Source organism: Archocentrus centrarchus, chromosome 7, assembly GCF_007364275.1.
Source record: "Archocentrus centrarchus isolate MPI-CPG fArcCen1 chromosome 7, fArcCen1, whole genome shotgun sequence".
In the NCBI taxonomy this organism is placed as follows: Eukaryota; Metazoa; Chordata; class Actinopteri; order Cichliformes; family Cichlidae; genus Archocentrus; species Archocentrus centrarchus.
Genome location: NC_044352.1, coordinates 28,379,867 through 28,389,260, shown reverse-complemented (window position 1 = coordinate 28,389,260; position 9,394 = coordinate 28,379,867).

The following is a 9,394-nucleotide window of genomic DNA, read 5'->3' as shown; positions in this document are numbered from 1 at the left end:
ATTGCATTTTACTGTGTGTATCGTAACCACAGTAACCACAGTAACCACAGTCATTTAACCATCCTTGCTCCTTGTCCTTGTTTACTCACAGCTCTCCCCTCATATTTTCTAGTGTGACTATAGCTGACATGAGTGTCCTTTTCTAGTAAGAATGGGACCAGTATGAACATTTTAATGCTCGAGCCCTTGGGACAAAATATGGAAATTTCTTAAAAGTCTCTGGGCTCTCATTAATATCATTATCATCACTGCTACTGTCCCATTTCCAACCCAGTGAATGGTGTGCAAGGGCTTTGCAAAAAGAAAAAAGTGAATAACTAAATAAAATTAAAAAATCTGTTTACTACTATACAATGAAGTAATCTTCAGTCATGTGTCAGAACTGTCTGGATGCGAGCGCATCACGTCACGAATGACATTAAGTTCTGCATCTGCGCGCTCGTCTAGTGCTCAAAGTGAGGTTGTAAGTGAGCGTGTGTGTGTGTGTGTGTGTGTGTGTGTGTGTGTGTGTGTGTGTGTGTGTGTGTGTGTGTTTGTGTTCTGTTGCATTTGGATGCTGAGTGTATGGGTGTTCCAACCAGCCATCCCCCCCTGGAGGTCACTTTGAAATGGAATAGATTTTTCTAGATCTCAGCCAAGGCTGTAGGGAAGGTCACTTCATTAATCACAGCTAAATGCCACTGTCTGCCCGTCTCCCTTCTTAACCAAGTAACACCCACAGATAACATCATTGATTGATACTAATAATTAATTCTCCTCTCTTACAGAACGACACAGAGTATCATTCAGTGGGGAACCTTTAATTACTTCGTAAAGACTCATTAGGTTAATGCCATAGTGTGCTCCGGTGGCATGGGGGGCAAATGGATGTCTTCCTTTAGTAGTGGCCTTTTGTGAAACAAGATGCCCCCCTACACACACACACACACACACACACACACATACACACACACACTTTTTCCCTCATTCCACTTCCTATGTTGTTCTACATGTTAGCGTTACTTTGCTGACTCAGTGTTGCAAAATGTCACGTCAGATTTCACTTGAGACAATCTTGTCAGATGGGTTGAGGTGCATGATGGGGGAAAGCACAGACAAGCAGGCTCAGCATGTGTGTCTGCACGGCTGTATGTGTGTGCGTTCATGTTTGCGAGGTATACGTGTATTTGTTTGTGGTGTACATGTACATGTTTATGTTTGTGTCAGATTTGGTCTTGTTCACATGTAAGCCACCAGTCATGCCAATGCATCTGCATCACAAGCAGGAATAGAGGACATGCCAGGTTATTTTATTATCTACCAATCTACGCTGCACGAAAGGAGCTGATGCAGTGGAGGCTTTTACTTTGAAAATAATACCTTGTGACATGTTCACATAAATAAATGTGTCATCTATTACTGTCTCATGCAGTCTCACTGTTCCTGTTGCCTATTATTAAGGTGGAGACATTTTTTTTCAGTCTCTGAAAGCTTTTATGTTTGCTGTTCTGAAAAGTAAATGTCTAGAATATCTTTCCTGGGAATAACCTCCTTTGCACAGGAAGTGATTCATTCCTGATTTCATTATGAACAGACAAAACAACTCAGTAGTGAAAAACACAGGTGCTGAAAGGCAAAAGTAACGTCAACAGAACCTCCAACATCATATGAAATGAAAGGGGAAAAAATTGAGCTGTAGAAATCATCCATCCATCCATCCATCCATCCATTCATCCATCCATCCATCCATCCAGAGTCTGTCCCAGCTGCCATAGGGCGAGAGGCAGGGTACACCAGCCTGTCACAGGCCCAACACAGAGAGACAGACAACCATTCAGTCTTTATAAAATTAATCACCCACATATCACTTTGATTTTTTTCATCCTTTTCTCTAAACACACAACCAGTTTAAAACATGCACACATTCAGATCTAAACAAAGCTGCATTGGTCACTGATTTGAATAAATGACATGAAAGCAGCATTCTTGTGCAGCATTCGGCTCATCCTGCTAGACATTAGCTCCATCTTGTGGGCGATATTTAAAAATTTGAGTACTGAGCTGCAGATTCGGATTTGACATCTTCTCGTGTTTCCACATTTATTGCTTTTGTTCCAGCAGCCAAATTAAGTTTGGACAAGACTACAGCAGGATCGGGAGTGGGTGATGCCACTAATCTGTGGCTCCTAATCTGTAGCTGTCAGTATTGTTTAGAAAATACTCTATGGTATGCTGCAATCCCATTTTTTTATTGTGTTGTTTAAGATCTCCATAAATTTAGAAAATTGCAGCCGTTGTTTGCAGCTATAAATATTTCATATTTCAGCCTCTGTGTAGATGATAGAATTTATACTTTTTGGTAGCCATAGTACATCACATATATTTTGTTTCTGTACAGTGATGTCAGAAGTTGATGTAATTCACTCATTGGAACTTAATCAAACTCCTGTGTGGCATCTCAGAGACCCTGAAAACATCTCTGAAATTTGACATTTCACTGACATTTACCCAGACTGAATGACAGGGGCCTTCTCTAAGCAGCTGATGGGAACTATTTCTGGGGATGACCCAGAAAGATTGACAAAATGCAAATAAACAGAGAAGAGCAAATGGATTTATGATCAATATTGGCAGCAGTAGGCAGACAACAGATGTCTGTCAAATTGGGTTTCTTGGCTAAAGTAATTACAAAGAATAAAGTATGCCAAGTTACTTATAATGTGCCTCTCTGGTAGGGGGAATTTAACTAATCAAATGCACATCTCCAAACTCCACAGAAGGGCAGAGGGACAGTGTGACTGCCAGAATGTATTTAAAGTTACAGTTAGACCATTAAACTAAGTCTCCGCCACATGCTAAATTGTCCTTTGAAGATCATTGGCCCAGCCATTAGTAGATTACTCTTTGAAATTTTGTCCACAGGAGAAAGACTGTTGTAAAGTACATCCATGAATCTTATATTATTGCAGTGGGATCTGGTGTGTTTTATGAAGTGGAATGACTCTGAAGTTTATTGATTTCAGGATTACTGTGGCTATAGTGAACTCCACAGATTAATATATAAAGGTCTTAGGTTGGAACCTCCTGCTTTCTTCTGCTCTCCACATTATATAAATATAAATACATTGTATGTTGTTCTGTCTGGATTCCACCTTTGATAGACTGGTTACCAATGCTAGTATCAATCAATGTTTTTTAAAACTGTGGTACTCATCATCATCATCATCATCATCATCATCATCATCATCTGTATAGTACTTATCAAAAAGAGCATTACAACGTGCTTCCCAGAAATACAGACTAAAAGAACAAACTAGGAGGAAATTATAAATACAGTTTACATATCAATTACAATAGACCACACAAGACTCAAAATCAGAATAAAATACAGTGTGATTCTAGTGTAATGAATAACTTAAACTCAAAGTCTAGAATTTGAAAGAATAAGATGGCATTGAGCTAAGAATGTAAAAAATATATCAAATCTATATTAACATTTTCAAAAAAGCCTTTTGATGTAAACAAGTCTTTAGCAGTGATTTAAAAGAAGAGACCCAAGAGATGAGCTGGATTTTCTCAGGCAGGTTAATCCACAGCCCTAACAGCAAATGTTCGATCACCTTTTGTCTTTAAGCGAGAGGTGGGAATAGATAACATGTTTCTGCCCAGGGATCTGAGGCTGCACACCAATTTGTGCAGGAAAACAATTTCAGTATATATTTTGGGGCCAGGCCATGAAGGGCTTTCAAAGTGATGAGTTAAAATTTTTTATTAATTCTAAAAGTAATGGGCAGCCAGTATAAAGTAATTAAGATTGGTTTAATATGTTAATTTTTCTTGCATTTTGCACAATCTGAAGTCTATTTAATGCTTTCTGATCAATACCTGTTAATCTAACCAAGAGGAAACAAAAGCATAAATAATAGTCTGAATGTCATTGAAACACTGATCATATACTCACAATACTCCTTAGGTCATCAAAGCAGATCTAGGTGACCTTGCTTATATGTATTTTGAAGGTCAGACCAGAATCAAATAGCACATCCAAGTTTCTGACAACTGATTTCATATGAACGGATAAAGGACCCAAGGAAGGGCTTGGTGGATGCAGCTAGTCTGAACCAGTGATGAGAATTTCTGTTTTATCTGAGTTAAATTTTTCTTAATGTCAATTAGACATTTTGTAAGGTTTGAGGATAAATCAGTGGTTGTACTGGGAGATAGAGCCATGTGTCATCGGCATAGCAGTGGAACAAAATGTTATTTTATCTAATGTGACCAAGCGGTAGCTGTATATGAAAAACAAATTATATGTGCCAGTGTAGACCCCTGAGGAACTCCACAATTTAGTGCAGCATAAAAAAGCTGTGGTCATCAATGGAAACAAAACATTTTTGATTGTTCGGATATGACCTAAACTCCTGCAGAGCATCCCAGATATACGAACCCATGGCTGCATATAAGCATTTAATCCGACGACCAAATACTGTGTGTGTGTGTGTGTGTGTGTGTGTGTGTGTGTGTGTGTGTGTGTGTGTGTGTACTCATGCGTGCATGGGCTAGTCTGTATGTGTAATTACAGACCTATGTGTTTCTGTGTGTCTGACACTGAAACAGAGGTAGATGTCACATTTATGTCACATTTCTTTGACTTTTAGAGCATCATTGCATCCTGGTATCTTACATCTCCCTTCATAATATCCTCTCCAAGCTCCTGACACACACACACACACACACACACACACACACACACACACACACACACACACACACACACACACATACACACACACACACACACACACACACACACACACACACACACACACACGTGTATGCACATCATCATTCACATACACACACAATTTCTTACCCACACACATTATAAGTATGACCCTTACTGTAACTGACCCCTGACCCCTAACAGTTCCTCAAACCTGATTCTGGCATCCACTCTTACTCACTCTCATCAAGTTCACTGTCATTGCTGAGGCAATGACCTTAACTGTCCAATCACAATCTTTCCTATCATAAAAAGTTCTTGAGCCTATTTCCTGTAAGTTAGTACAAGTACATGTAAATGCCTGGTTTTATAGCTTATATATTCCATGGTTCTCACAATGTTAAAACAGAGGTTCTCCCCATGACCCCAAAGCCAGCTCCAGCATGCCTGATTCAAGTGACCCGCTGGGTATTAAAGGCTGCAGCTGACTGATAACAAGATAATCATTTGAAGTGTTTTGGATCAGGGAAGCACATAAAAACCTAAAACAAGCAGTCCCAAGGACCAGAGTTTAGAAGCACTGCTCTACCATTATTACCATTACTAAGAAAAGTTAAACCACTTTTCTTAATAACTGCATAATACTGGCCTTAGTCAACAAACCAAAAAATGCTTTTTAAATAAATGAAATCAAAATCTGACTTAAAACAGGCAAATATAGTTATTCAATATTCATGTACATGCACACATTTTTTAATATAGTTATTTCAATTTAAACATGTATAAAAAGGACTTTTCTCTTTGCAGTAGTTGGCACTGTGTCCCATGTAGATTTGTTTCCTGAAAGGATTGCTCCACCCCCCTAGGTTAAAGGTCAAACCCTCTTCTATTCCTCATTTTACTGGACAGTGATGTGTCTTGTGTCATTAAATAGAAAAAAAATAATAAATAAAAATTTTAATGGACAGTGTGAACCAAAAATGTGGTTTGTTGCCTGAGGGCAGCACCGTGCCATGAAAGGCTAATGTGTTCGGATGTGCCGCCAGACAGCAAAGTGTTACATCAGTGCAGGACATGAAGGTCTATTTTCATCTTGTTTTACACCTTTTTCCACAATATAAAAATTTTTTTTAATGTTTTGTTTTCTTTGCGAAACCTTGGTTAAAAAAAAAAAAAAAAAATCTGGCAAAAAAAGCAATAACTTTCCTACTGGCAGTGAAGTCGACAACAAAGTCTGAACACAAGCGGTCAACAGATTGTGTTGCTGTGTGCAGGTGTGTTGCTGTGCTGTGTGAGCTGTGGAATCCAAAGTTAAAAGAGAAGGAAATTTTTTTGCCTTTGATCACAACAATCGCAAGTTAAAATGCAGAAATGTTGCTTACAATGTCGCTTTAATATTTAATTAAACCCTTTGAGTATTTAATTACTCAAAGGGTTTTGTTGGATTGCATCACATGGTATAATATGATTCCAGGAGGACATCAAAATACCAAGGACATCAGTCACGCTAAAGGATGAAGAAAGAAGTGGCGAGGCTGAGGCACCTGGAGAGCAAAAAGCCTGTCGGCCAGTTAAGAGAGAAGTCCCAGGACAACTGATGGTTGGATAAAGGAGACCCTGAGTGAGTCAAGGAGAACACCAAGCAGAGATGTTGAACAATGACATACAGGTGGAGAGAGAGCGAGAGAGAGAAGTGGATGCTCATGTACTCATGGCTTGGATAAAGGCTTTCTTTTTAGTGTACAGTGTGCTCAGCGAAGTGGTAAGCACTGATTTTTAAGTCTAAGAAGCTTAACCTATTATTAATATTAATTATTAATTAACATAGGTTCAATTGCCACTGCAAAAAGTAACGGGCTAACTGGGCAACCCTGACGTGTCCCTCGATGTAAAAAAAATGGAGTTGATCTATTTTGATTAGTTAAAATACAGGCGGTAGGCTGAGAGTATAATATTTTAGTCCATGCAGTAAACTTGGTTCCAAAATTAAATTCCTCTCGCACGCTAAACATATACGGCCATTCTAGCTGATCAAAAGCTTTTTCTGCATCCAGACATAAAACTGACACTTTTTCCTTTTTATCATAATTATGGTAGATTATATTCATTAATCTTCTAACGTTAAAGAAAGAAAATCTACCAGGGATAAATCCAGTCTGGTCAGCATGAATGATAGCAGAGATATATTTATTTAACCTATTTGCTAATAATTTTGTAAGTATCTTCATATCAGTGTTCAGCAATGCAATAGGACGAAATGAGAAAGGGTCAGTCTCATCTCAACCCTCTTTTAATATTAGTGAAATATTAGCTTCATTTAAAGAGTTGGGGAATTTTTGAGTATCAAATGAGTGAATATACATTCTGAGTAGGAGAGGAGCCAATGCTTCTGAGTGTTTTTTATATAGCTCTATGCCATACCCATCTGGTCCAGGACTTTTTCCATTTGGAAATGACTTAATAGCATTAACAATCTCCTGAATGGTGATATCGGCCTCCAAAGCCTCTCTTGCTGCCTCATTTAATTTAGGAAGATCTAATTGCGCAATCCACTCTGAGATATTCCCCTTAGCTTTTGATGTATACAATTGTTGATAATAATTCTTAAATACTTCATTTATGGCTTTAGGATCAGTAACTAATTCTCCTGAATTTGACTTAATTTGATGTATAGCTCTACTGGCTTGAAGCCCTCTAAGCTGTTGGACGAATAAATTCTGTGGTTTATCCCCCATCTCAAAATAATTATATATGGTTTTGTATAAAATGTCTCATCAGCTAGTGCAGGGGTGTCAAATATATGGCCAGTGGGCCAGATCTGGTCCACCCTGACAGTTCAATGCAGCCCAGTGGATGACTGTGCAGTGCATAAATACTGCAGACAAGGAGTGGCATTATGATTTGTGAAGAATTGTGTCATGAAAATGGTTGTCTGAGCTTTTAATTTAATCTGAGACAGAGGTCTGAATCATCATTAATATTACTGCCTTCTTACTACAAAGACATTATGGCCTGGTATAAAACACCACACTAAACCAAGGACTCATGCCAATATATTTGCTTGATTTATAACAGTACAGCTTGTTTGTAATGACAGACTGAATGTGGAGAAGGACACATATTGTTTACATCTGACTTATTATTCTTCAGAAAAATTCCTGTCAGGAGGACGTGTTATCACCTTGGTGGCCCTTATACTTTTCATATAGCACTGCAAACAGATCCAGTTTTAAACCTTGTTAATGTTAGTCTGCTTTGCTCATCAGGTGACTAAACAGAGGCTGATACAGATCAGATGTTTGTTTTCAAAATAAAAAAAAAGAGAGAGGCTGCAGAGTAGGCTTTGAAAGCAATAAAGTTCAACAGCTGGCCAAGTGAGAGGCTGAGTCATCGGTATTGATCCATGACCCTTTCAGCTCTCACAGATACATTATGATCAATTTGTGCTATGCAGCAGAAATGCTTAAAAACAGTCACATCATCCCTTTTGACTTCCCAAAACAGAAGGGCTTCACTGACTCATCCTGAACAGGTATTACAGGTCAATACCTCTGAATATATATATATATATATAAAACTGTATAATCATTTAATCCAACTATATACACCATAAATTTTGCCTACATCCTGCCATTGTACCATTGCACTTTTAATAACACTATCACAGATAACCATATGGTATACAGAAGTTCAGGGTTAACTGCTTTTTAAAATAAACCAATCAAACACGGAATCTCTGTACTTTCCACTGACTTAAAAACAAACAAACAAAAATGACCCCAACAGTATCCAATCACCTTATATTTTATTTGATTGATTTACATTTTTTATTGATTTTGAGATATTAGACCATCATAAATATTTAAGGGAAGCCTAAGTTCGTATCTGTGTAGAATACTGTCACCTAAAACAAACAAACAAAACAAAGGATAAGTTATAATTCTGAAAACTAACACATTCCAGTGTCACTGTAATAGATGAATCCCACTCAGAAAGGAAAAAAATGTTTTATCAAGTCGTAACTATGAACAATGTACATATTATGACAATAAATAGGTTATGGGTCTTTACAAAGCTACATTTTGTATACAGAGTCAGAATCTCCAGGCTTCGTTCTTTTTGTCGGTTCCTGTAAGTGTGAATCGGTCCTGCTGTAGGCTGAAATGATTCATAAACTTCTGGCAACCTACAGTAATTATTCATGACAAATGACACCTACTGTGTGTGGGTGGGCGCGCGTCGAGTCATATTGACATGTTTCAGCAAGCAAGCCGTCAGATTTTTTTATTTATTTATTTTTTCCACTGGAGATTTCATGGTTTTTCACACAGTGGATGGAGGGTGTTTTTTTTTTTTTTTTAAAGCAAAGTCTTCATCAGGTTAAGCTTGTTTATACGAAGTGTCAGTTTGCAGACAGGCGGTGGGTAAAGCCCACCAGAGGGCTGCACCGGAACTCGGATGATGTTGCTTTCAAAGTAAAGTTTCATTGCAAGAATTATAAACTATTAACTTCTAATACAATTCTTATTGTGTTACTGATTAGATATAGTATTTTTGTAACAAAAGAAAATTAGATGCTTAAAATAGGCCATTACATTTATCTAAGTAGCTGAATTAGCAGCCCTGCGAACGAACGAACGACTGTCTTGAGTCCTTCGCATTAGGATGTTAGCTAGCTGTTTTCGCTCCCAT